Source organism: Macaca mulatta, chromosome 16 (assembly GCF_049350105.2).
Source record: "Macaca mulatta isolate MMU2019108-1 chromosome 16, T2T-MMU8v2.0, whole genome shotgun sequence".
In the NCBI taxonomy this organism is placed as follows: domain Eukaryota; kingdom Metazoa; phylum Chordata; class Mammalia; order Primates; family Cercopithecidae; genus Macaca; species Macaca mulatta.
The window spans coordinates 45439682-45451785 of NC_133421.1; positions in this window are offsets into that span (position 1 = coordinate 45439682).

The window sequence follows — 12104 nt, forward strand, 5'->3', positions numbered from 1 at the left end:
AACTTAACATAATGTCCTCCAGTTTTATCCATGTTCTTGCAAATGACAAGTTTTCCTTCTTTTTAAAGGCTAAGTATATTCCATTATACAAAGGCACACACACAATGGAATACACACACACACACACACACACACATATCCATACACATATCACATTTTAAAATTCTGTTTATTTTTTCTTCCAACTTTTATTTTAGGTTAAGGGAGTACACGGGCAGGTTTGTTACATGGGTAAATTGTGTGGGGTTTGGTGTACAAATGACTGTCATCCACGTAGTGAGCATAGTACGTGACGGGCAGTTTCTTTTTTCTTTCTTTCTTTTTTTTTTTTTGAGACGGAGTCTTGCTCTGTCGCCCAGGCTGGAGTGCAGTGGCGCGATCTCTACTCACTGCAAGCTCTGCTTCCCCAGTTCATGTCATTCTCCTGCCTCAGCCTCCAGTGTAGCTGGGACTACAGGTGCCCGCCACCTCGCCCGGCTAGATTTTTTTTGTATTTTTAGTAGAGACGGTGTTTCACCGTGTTAGCCAGGATGGTCCTGATCTCCTGACCTTGTGATCCGCCCGTCTCAGCCTCCCAAAGTGCTGGGACTTGAGCCACCGCGCCCGGCCTTTTTTTTTTTTTTTTTGAGATGGAATCTCGCCCTGTCCCCCAGGCTGGAGTGCAATGGCGCCATCTTGGCTCACTGCAACCTCTGCCTCCCGGGTTCAAGAGATTCTCCTGCCTCAACCTCCCGACTAGCTGGGATTACAGGCACCCACCACCATGCCCAGCTGATTTTTATATTTTTAGCAGAGATGGAGTTTCATCATGCAGGCCAGGCTGGTCTCAAACTCCTGACGTCAGATGATCCACTCACCTGGGCCTCCCAAAGTGCTGGGATTACAGGCGTGAGCCACTGAGCCCAGCCCCTGATAGGTAGTTTCTTGATCCTCACCCTCTTCCTACTCTCCACCCTCAAGTGAGCCCCAGTGTCTGTTGTTCTCTTCCTTGTGTCCATGTGTACTCTATGTTTAACCCCCATTTATTGGTGAGAACATGCAGTATTTGGTTTTCTGTTCCTGTCTTACTTTGCTAAGGATGATGGACTCCAGCTGCATCCATGTTGCTGCGAAGGACATGAATGATTTCATTCCTTTTCTATGGCTGCACAGTATTCTATAGTGTATGTATACCACATTTTCTTTATCTTGGGCATCTAGGTTGATTCCATGGCTTTGCTGTTGTGAAAAGTGCTGCAATGAACAAACGCACACATGTATTTATGGTAGAACAAGTTATATTCCTTTGGGTGTATACCCAGTAATGGGATTGCTGGGTTGAATGCTAGCTCTGTTTTAAGTTCTTTGAGAACTTTCCAAACTGCTTTGTAAAAAATAACACATTTTAAAAATCCATTCAGCTTGGTTGGTTCAGGTTGGTTCCGTATCTTGGCTACTGTGAATAATGCTGCAATGAACATGGGAGTACAGGTATCCCTTTGACATTGATTCCCGTTTCTTTGGATATATACTTAGAAGCAGGATTACTGGATTTTTCAGTTTTTTGAGGAACCTCTATGCTGTTTTCCATAATGGTTGTACTAATTTACATTCCCACCAACAAAGTAGAGTTACCTTTTCTCCACATTCTTGCCAACACTTATCTTTCATCTTTTTTGGTAAAAGCCATTCTAATTGGTGTGAGATTAGCATTCATTGTGGTGTTAATTTGCATTTCCCTAACGATTAGTTATGCTGAGCATTTTTTCATGTACCTATTGGCCATTTGTATACCTTCTTTTGAGAAATGTCTGTTTAAGACCTTTGCCCATTTTTAAAATCAAGTTGTTTTCTTACTGTTGAATTGTTTGAGTTCCTTTTACATTTTGGATATTAACTCCTTATCAGATGTATGGTTTGCAAATATTTTCTCCCATTCGGTGGATTGTCTCCTCACTTTGTTAATTGTTTCCTTTGCTGTGCAGAAAGTTTTTAGTTTAGATGTCATCCCATTTGTCTATATTTCCTTTTGTTGCCTGTACTTTTGAGGTATTTTTGTCAATATTTTATCTCAGTTTATCAGTTGTCTTTGTCTTTTGACTTTGTTTATGGTTTTTTTTTTGGTCCCGCAACATTAAAAGTTTTATTTTTTATTTTTTTGACACAGAATCTCACTCTGTCACCCAGGCTGGAGTGCAGTGGCATGATCTTGGCTCATTGCAGCCCCGACCTCTTGGGCTCAAACGATCTTTCCACCTCAGCCTCCCTAGTAGCTGGGACTATAGGCACGCGCCGTTACACTTGGCTATTTTTTTTTTTTTTTTTGTACAAACAGGGTCTTACTAGTGGCTCAGGCTGGTAAAATTTTTTTCATGTGGCCAAATTTGTCAATCTTTTCTTCTATTCCTCTAGATTTAGATCTTAGAAAGTCTTTCTCTTCACCAAGGTTAAAGAAAAAGTTACTAAGTTTTCTTCCATTAGTTGCATTGTTTTATTTTTAGATATTTAGATCCTTTAGATCCTTAATCCATTTGTGTATTCTTGTACATGGTGTGAGATATGAGTTATCTATGTGGTTATTTAGTCATCTCAGCCCATTTAATTAAAAAGTCCACCTTTATCCCAGGGATCTGAAATGCCACCTTTTTCATACACTAAGTGTCGCATGTCCTTGGGTCTAATTCTGAACTTTTTGTTCTATTCAACCTGTCTATTGTCTATTTGTGTACTAGTAACACACTGTTTTGATTTAGGCTTTATAGTAAGCTTCAGTGGGTGGTAGTAAAAGCCTTGTTGTTTAATTAACTGTAGCAGAGTTCAAGGTAATGCTTATCTTTGTTATAATTCTAGATCTAAATAGCTATATCCTATAGATTGTTACTATTCAATTATAGATTACTGATTACTTGCGCCAAAGGAGGTGAGGGCCAATACCAAACACAAATTTGAAAGAAAAGTGGCTAATTTATTTAGTTCATCTGGAATTCCTAGAGAAGCAGATCTGGCACAATATAAACAGTCTAAGTACATTCAATCCCCTGTGAAACTCTGTCTCAGAGGATTGGTGGAATTCCAGATTCTCTAACAAGATTCATTCCTGGAGCACATGAATCTGATTCTAACTTGACCTTATAAATTGGTCGAGAACCACCATTATGTATAAGCATCCAGCTGAATGCTCCAAGATTTCCTAATGGAAAATACTGGCATTTTCACTCATTTACAAATATTAATTGAACATTGTATGCCAGGCATTGTGTTAGCTTCTGGAGCTATAATAATGAGTAATATAGTTATGATCCCTGTCTGCCCTCCACAGTTTAGCAGGAAACAGAGGCAATTAAATAAGTAATAATAATAGTGAAATAAGTACTAGGAGAGAGGAAATACGGTGTGCTGGGGCAAAACACAGCTGGGGCACCTTAAGGTAATTTAGGAGAGTCAGAAAAGGCTTCTTAGAAGAAGCAATATTTTTTATTTATTTTTATTTTATTATACTTTAAGTTCTAGGGTACATGTGCACAATGTGCAGGTTTATTACGTATGTATACATGTGCCATGTTGGTGTGCTGCACCCACTAACTCATCACTTACATTACGTATATCTCCTAATGCTATCCCTCCCCACCTCCCACAATAGGACCTGGTGTGTGATGATCACCTTCCTGTGTCCAAGTGATCTAATTGTTCAATTCCCACCTATGAATGAGAACATGTGGTATTTGGGTTTCTGTTCTTGTGATAGTTTGCTGAGAATGCTGGTTTCCAGCTGCATCCATGTCCCTACAAAGGACATGAACTCATCCTTTTTTATGGCTGCATAGTATTCCATGGTGTATATGTGCCACATTTTCTTAATCCAGTCTGTCGCTGATGGATATTTAGGTTGATTCCAAGTCTTTGCTATTGTGAATAGTGCCGCAATAAACATACGTGTGCATGTGTCTTTATAGCAGCATGCATTATAATCCTTTGGGTATATCCCCAGTAATGGGATGGCTGGGTCAAATGGTATTTCTAGTTCTAGATCCTTGAGGAATCGCCACACTGTTTTCCACAATGGTTGAACTAGTTTACATTCCCACCAACAGTGTAAAAGTATTCCTATTTCTCCACATCCTCTCCAGCACCTGTTGTTTCCTGATTTTTTAATGATTGCCATTCTAACTGGTGTGAGATGGTATCTCATTGTGGTTTTGATTTGCATTTCTCTGATGGCCAGTGATGATGAGCATTTTTTCATGTGTCTGTTGGCTGTATGAATGTCTTCTTTTGAGAAGTGTCTGTTCATATCCTTTGCTCACTTTTTGATGGGGTTGCTTGTTTTTTTCTTGTAAATTTGATTGAGTTCTTTATAGGTTCTGGATATTAGCCCTTTGTCAGATGAGTAGATTGCAAAAATTTTCTCCCATTCTGTAGGTTGCATGTTCACTCTGATGGTAGTTTCTTTTGCTGTGCAGAAGCTCTTTAGTTTAATTAGATCCCATTTGTCAATTTTGGCTTTTGTTGCCATTGCTTTTGGTGTTTTAGACACGAAGTCCTTGTCCATGCCTATGTCCTGAATGGTATTACCTAGGTTTCCTTCTAGGGTTTTTATGGTTTTAGGTCTAACATTTAAGTCTCTAATCCATCTTGAATTAATTTTTGTATAAGGAGTAAGGAAAGGATCCAGTTTCAGCGTTCTACTTATGGCTAGCCAATTTTCCCAGTACCATTTATTAAATAGGGAATCCTTTCCCCATTTCTTGTTTTTGTCAGGTTTGTCAAAGATCAGATGGCTGTAGATGTGTGGTATTATTTTTGAGGGCTCTGTTCTGTTCCATTGGTCTATATCTCTGTTTAGGTACCAGTACCATGCTGTTTTGGTTACTGTAGCCTTGTAGTATAGTTTGAAGTCAGCTGAAGAGCGTGATGCCTCCAGCTTTGTTCTTTTGGCTTAGGATTGTCTTGGCAATGGTTTTTGTCAGGTTTGTCAAAGATCAGATGGCTGTAGATGTGTGATATTATTTTGAGCCTATGTGTGTCTCTGCATGTGAGATGGGTCTCCTGAATACAGCAAACTGATGGGTCTTGACTCTTTATCCAATTTGCCAGTCTGTATCTTTTAATTGGACCATTTAGTCCATTTACATTTAAGGTTAATATTGTTATGTGTGAACTTAATCCTGTCATTATGATATTAGCTGGTTATTTTGCTCACTAGTTGATGCAGTTTCTTCCTAGCATCGATGGACTTTACATTTTGACATGTTTTTGCAATGGCTGGTACCTGTTGTTCCTTTCCATGTTTAGTGCTTCCTTCAGGATCTCTTGTAGGGCAGGCCTAGTGGTGACAAAATCTCTAAGCATTTGCTTGTCTGTAAAGGATTTTATTTCTCCTTCACTTATGAAACTTAGTTTGGCTGGATATGAAATTCTGGGTTGAAAATTCTTTTCTTTAAGAATGTTGAATATTGGCCCCCACTCTCTTCTGGCTTGGAGAGTTTCTGCCGAGAGATCTGCTGTTAGTCTGATGGGCTTCCCTTTGTGGGTAACCCGACCTTTCTCTCTGGCTGCCCTTAAGATTTTTTCCTTCATTTCAACTTTGGTTAATCTGACAATTATGTGTCTTGGAGTTGCTCTTCTCAAGGAGTATCTTTGTGGTGTTCTCTGTATTTCCTGAATTTGAATGTTGGCCTGCCTTACTAGGTTGGGGAAGTTCTCCTGGATGATATCCTGCAGAGTGTTTTCCAACTTGGTTCCATTCTCCCCGTCACTTTCAGGCACACCAGTCAGACATAGATTTGGTCTTTTCACATAATCCCATATTTCTTGGAGGCTTTGTTCATTTCTTTTTACTCTTTTTTCTCTATACTTCTCTTCTTGCTTCATTTCATTCATTTGATCTTCAATCGCTGATACTCTTTCTTCCAGTTGATTGAGTTGGTTACTGAAGCTTGTGCATTTGTCACGTAGTTCTCGTGTTATGGTATTCATCTCTATCAGTTCTTTTAAGGTCTTCTCTGCATTGATTATTCTAGTTATCCATTCATCCATTCTTTTTTCAAGGTTTTTAGTTTCTTTGCGCTGGTTACGTAGTTTCTCCTTTAGCTCTGAGAAGTTTGATTGACTGAAGACTTCTTCTCTCAACTTGTCAAAGTCATTCTCCGTCCAGCTTTGTTCCGTTGCTGGTGATGAGCTGCGTTCCTTTGGAGGGGGAGATGTGCTCTGATTTTTTGAATTTCCAGCTTTTCTGCACTGCTTTTTCCCCATCTTTGTGGTTTTATCTGCCTTTGGTCTTTGATGATGGTGACGTACTGATGGGGTTTCGGTGTGGGTGTCCTTTCTGTTTGTTAGTTTTCCTTCTAACAGTTAGGACCCTCAGCTGTAGTTCTGTTGGAGTTTGCTTGAGGTTCACTCCAGACCCTGTTTGCCTGGGTATCAGCAGCGGAGGCTGCAGAAGATAGAATATTGCTGAACAGTGAGTGTTGCCGTCTGATTTTTGCTCTGGAAGCTTCGTCTCAGGGGTGTACCCTGCCGTGTGAGGTGTGAGGTGTCAGTCTGCACCTAGTGGGGAATGTCTCCCAGTTAGGTTACTCAGGTATCAGGGACCCACTTGAGCAGGCAGTCTGTCCATTCTCAGATCTCAGCCTCCATGCTGGGAGATCCACTGCTCTCTTCAAAGCTGTCAGACAGGGACATTTACCTCTGCCGAGGTTTCTGCTGCTTTTTGTTTAGCTATGCCCTGTCCCCAGAGGAGGAGTCTACAGAGGCAGGCCAGCCTCTTTCAGCTGTGGTGGGCTCCACCCAATTCGAGCTTCCTGGCGGCTTTGTTTACCTACTTAAGCCTCAGCAATGGCAGGCGCCCCTCCCCCAGCCTCACTGCCACCTTGCAGTTAGATCTCAGACTGCTGTGCTAGCAATGAGGGAGGTTCCGTGGGCATGGGACCCTCTGGGCCAGGTGTGGGATATAATCTCCTGGTGTGCCATTTGCCCTTAGTAAAGCACAATATTAGGGTGAGAGTTACCCGATTTTCCAGGTGTTGTGTGTCTCAATTTCCTTTGACTAGGAAAAGGAATTCCCTTCCCCCTTGCACTTCCCAGGTGAGGCGATGCCTTGCCCTGCTTCAGCTCTCGCTAGTCGAGCTGCACCCACAGACCAGCACCAACTATCCGACACGCCCCAGTGAGATGAACCTGGTACCTCAGTTGAAAATGCAGAAATCACCCGTCTTCTGTGTTGCTCACGCTGGGAACTGGAGGCTGGAGCTGTTCCTATTTGGCCATCTTGGGCACGCCCAAAAAAGCAATATTTAAGCTGAGACATGAAAGAGGACAAGGAGTGAACCAAAGTGTGGTAGTTTTCCAGGCAGAGGAAAACAGTGTGTGCAAAGGCCCTAAGGCAAGACATAGCTTTTTACTTTCAAGGAACTAAAATAAATTTCAGTGTGGTGATAGTATAAGTGAGTGGGGAATGGTGGGAGATAGGGCATGGTAGGGGTCTTCCACTGGCAGTGGTTTTGCTCCCCAGGAAACATTTGGCAATTTCTGGAGACATTTCTTGTTGTCTTAACTAGGGGTTGAGAGAGTGCTACTGGTAGTAGACAGAAGTCAAGGATAGTTCTTCTAAATATCCTACAGTAGACAGGACAACATCCACCTTGCCCCTGCCCTTCTTGCCCCCTGCCCCACACAAAGAATTATGTGGTCTAAAATATCTGGTCCTGGGAAAAGCAAAGGTCCTTTTGTTATAATTCATATGATAGTTTAAGAAGAGAGTTTATATTTCATTCAAGGGCAAGGGGAGCTATTTGCTGGCTTTAAGTAGCAAAAGCAAATGTTTCAGAAAGATTACTCTGTACAGAGAAATGACTAGAGTTTCTTCATTCAAATATTTATGAGCCATGCATTATGTAGGAGCTGGGGATACAGTGGTGAACATTTAATCACTGACCCATTCTAGTGGAAGAAGTAGAAAGTAAAAACAACATGGAAATTAACAATAAACAACAAGTCCGTTTTCCCATATTCAGTTTCCCAAGTGTAGATGAAATCCAGGTCTGAAAATAAAACCTCAGTGTTAATTTTTAGAGAAAAACCCTAGACAAATTTTATAAAACATCATCTATGGGGCACTTATTGTTTAGTTTGGATCTCATTTCTCCTAAATGTAAATATTTAAAAAAAATAATTGTGGGGAAAAGAAAGAGAGATTAGACTATTACTGTGTCTATATAGAAAGAAGTAGACATAAGAGACTCCATTTTGTTCTGTATTTGAGATGCTGTTAATCTGTGACCCTACCCCCAACCTTGTCCTTGCAAGAGACTTGTGCTGTGGTGACTCAAGGTTTAACGGATTTTGGGCTGTGCAGGGTGTGCTTTGTTAAACAAGTGCCTTAAGGCAGTGTGCTTGTGAAAAGTCATCACCATTCTCTTAATCTCAAGTACCCAGGGACACTACACTGCCAAAGGTCGCAGGGACCTCTGCCTAGGAAAGCTAGGTATTGTCCAAGGTTGCTCCCCATGTGATAGTCTGAAATATGACCTCATGGGAAGGGAAAGACCTGATTGTCCCCCAGCCTGACACCTGTGAAGGGTCTGTGCTGAGGAGGACTAGTATAAGAGGAAAGAAGGCCTCTTGGCAGTTGAGATAGAGAAAAGAATCTGTCTGCTGCCCGTCCCTGGGCAATGGAACATCTTGGTGTAAATCCGATTGTATGTTCTGTTTACTGAGAAAGGAGAAAACTGTGTTAGGGCTGAAGGTGGGACGCGCTAGCTCAATGCTGCTCTTCATGCACTAAAAAAGTTTATGGAGATGTTTACATATGCCTATCAAGGCACAGCACTTTTCCTTAAACTTATGTCACAGAGACCTTTATTCATATGTCTTACTGCTGACCTTCTCCCTACGATGATCCTATTATCCTGCCACTTCCCTTTTTCTAAGATGGTAAAGATAATGATCAATAAATACTGAGGGAACTCAGAGACCGGCGCCAGCGTGGGTCCTCTGTATGCTGAGCGCCGGTCCCCTGGGCCCACTTTTTCTTTCTCTATACTTTGTCTCTGTGTCTCATTTCTTTTCTCAAGTCTCTCGTTGCACCTAACGAGAAACGCCCACAGGTGTGGAGGGGCAGGCCATCCCTTCAAATAATCACCACGTCACAAATAAAATCTTGTTCTTCATTATTATTCTTCATTTTCTGTGTATATATGTGTGTTTCTGGCTTACATTTCCACATTATGTTCAAAATGCTCAATATTATAGGATTACTGAAATGATGACTTCTTTGGCCAACAGCTTTAATAGTGACAGCAACAATTTGGGGAACCATGATCATTTGACACCCCCCGGAATAGCACAGAACTTGTCTCTTGGCAAGGGTGACATTTAATTTTTTTCTTACATAGGTTTTCTTGGGGGGAAAAAAAGCCTTTGCTTTTTGTATCTCTGTGACACTTCTTAAAATTAGCTGTTTTCTCGAATGAGCTCATTTCAGATATATTAGCTTCTTAATCTAAGGACTAAATCAGTGACAACTTGTTTAATGTGTTGGGAACTAATAGTTGCATAAAAACCTTTTTTGAAGAACTTTAGGTCAGCAAAATGACTGAAAGGTACACCTTCATTATAACTTTCTTGCTTTGAAGCCACATTCAATCATGGATGGATTTTCCCGAATAGCACTAAACAAAAATCCTTCCTGGCACACTAGAGAGGCAGCATCGTGTAGTGGTTAAAAGTATAGACTCGGAGGCTGCCTGCCTCAGTTTAAATCTTGACTCAGTCATGTACTAGTTTATGGTCTCAAGCAAGTTATTTAACCTCAGAACCTCTGTTTCCTCATTTATAAAATGGGGATAAGAATAGTATTCACTTTATAGGGGAGAATACTGACTCTGAATCCTCGCTTTGACATTTATTAATGGTATGACTTTGAAAAAGTTAATCACTGAAGCCACCGTTTCCTCCCCTGTAAAATGAGATAATAATGTACCTCATAGGGTTAAGGTAAAAATGAAAAAATGATATAACAAATATAACGTAAGTAGCACTAAGCCACAATACACGTTAAGTGCTCTGTAGACGGAAGCCAAGTTCTCCTTGTCTTATGAATTCTGTATTCTCTGAATTCTGTTAATTTTCCTTGTCTTGTGCATTCCCACAGGGTAGTAACAGATTCAAAGCCTAGAGAAACCACTTGGATCACTGCAGCCTCCGCCTCTCAGGTTCAAACGATTCTCCTGCCTCAGCCTCCTGAGCAGCTGGGACTACAGGCGCCTGCCACCACACCTGGCTAATTTTTGTACTTTTTTGGAGATGGGGTTTTGCCATGTTGGTCAGGCTGCTCTTGAACTCCTGACCTCAGATGATCCACCCACCTTGGCCTCTCAAACTGCTGGGATTACAAGCATGAGCCACCGTGTCCAGGCAGAAATCTGATTTTTGACTAATACGAGTTGTAGAAGGAGAGAATAGAGGAAATGTGGTGAGGAAATTATCATAAATAATACAAAAGCATTACTTGGAATTAAGGAATATCCCCAGGGTTGCTAGGTACCAACAGAATAAATGAAAAAGATCCAAGAACGATGGTGATAAAAATAAGATTCTAAAAGCTTCTGGAGAGAAAACAAGGTATATATAAAAGATTGGGAATACATTAGTACCAAAGTATTTAACAGCAATACTGGAAGCTCAAGACAATGGAGCAATGCCTTCAAAGTTGAGAAAAAATAATTTTTACCCTAGAATGATATACTGTGTCAAATAAATAAGCAAGTATGAGCATAGAAAAAAGATGCTTTTAAAAACAGTAAGTCTCAAAAAACTTATGTCCTATGCATTTTTTTTTGTTAGGAAGCTACTGGAGGATATGTTCCACCAAAATGAAGAATCAAATCGAGAAAGAATATGACATGCAATGAAACACAGAAGAGAACTGACAGGAACTTCTAGGAGAACAAGGTGGTAAGCCTTCAGTGTCCTAGGTCCAGACTAAGGTCAGCAAAGGGCTCTAAGACAGATGTCTTGTGAAACCCCGTCTCTACTAAAAAGACAAAAAATTAGCTGGGCTTGGTGGTGGGTGCCTATAGTTCCAGCTACTTGGGAGGCTGAGGCAGGAGAATCACTTGAACCCAGGAGGCGGAGGTTGCAGCGAGCCAAGATCACACCACTGCACTCCAGCCTGGCGACAAAGCCAGACTCTGTGAAAAAGAAGAAAGAAAGAAAGTTAGGAAGGAAGGAAGGAAGGAAGGAAGGAAGGAAGGAAAAAGAAAGAAAGAAAGAAAAAGAAAAAGAAAGAAAGAAGGAAAAAGAAAGAAAGAAAGACGGATGCCTCCTGGGTAAAAAAAAAATGTAACTAGTAATGTGGAAAATTGTATTGAGAGACATTTTACAAAGCTACATTAGGGTTATGAATGACTTAGCAAATGGTGTGAAGAAAAATAAGCAAATTTTAAAACAAGGCATTCCATAAACCCCTAGGAAAAACAAAGTCGTTCAAGAAGGCAATGTTACCCTTGGCTCCAGGGTGAACTATATTTGCATAGTATTAACACTGAAAATACTATAATATGGTTCAGCCAAAAATCATGAAATAATTGTATTGGGATGGTGGTAGGAAGAAGGAAGGTGAAAGAGCTATAATTTCCATCATCTTTAATAAGAAGCAATATTTAATATATAAATAATAAAAGTTTTAGCGGTATACAAGTAGTATTTAGAAATATCGAGGTGAAAATCAGAGAAACTTCCTTAAGAGTTGAAAGTGGCTAGAAAGAAGATGGGTGGGGTAGAGGAAGAGAATTGCTGGTTTTGAGCATTATTTGATTTTTTATGTGCTTATGTTATTTTGAGAAAAATAGAACTTTCAAACCCAAATGTATAAAAGATATTATGGACAGTGCAGTATAGCAGGAAGAGTTTTAAGTTAGAAATGAAAATTAAAAACTGTTGATTACTCATACCCTGATGTTGGATAAAACATATCACTTCTGGCCAGGTGCGGTGGCTCAGGCCTGTAATCCCAGCCCTCTGGGAGGCCGAGGCGGGCAGATCACCTGTGGTAAGGGGTTTGAGACCACCCTGGCCAATGTGGCAAAACCTCGTCTCTACTAAAAATACAAAAATTAGTCTGGTGT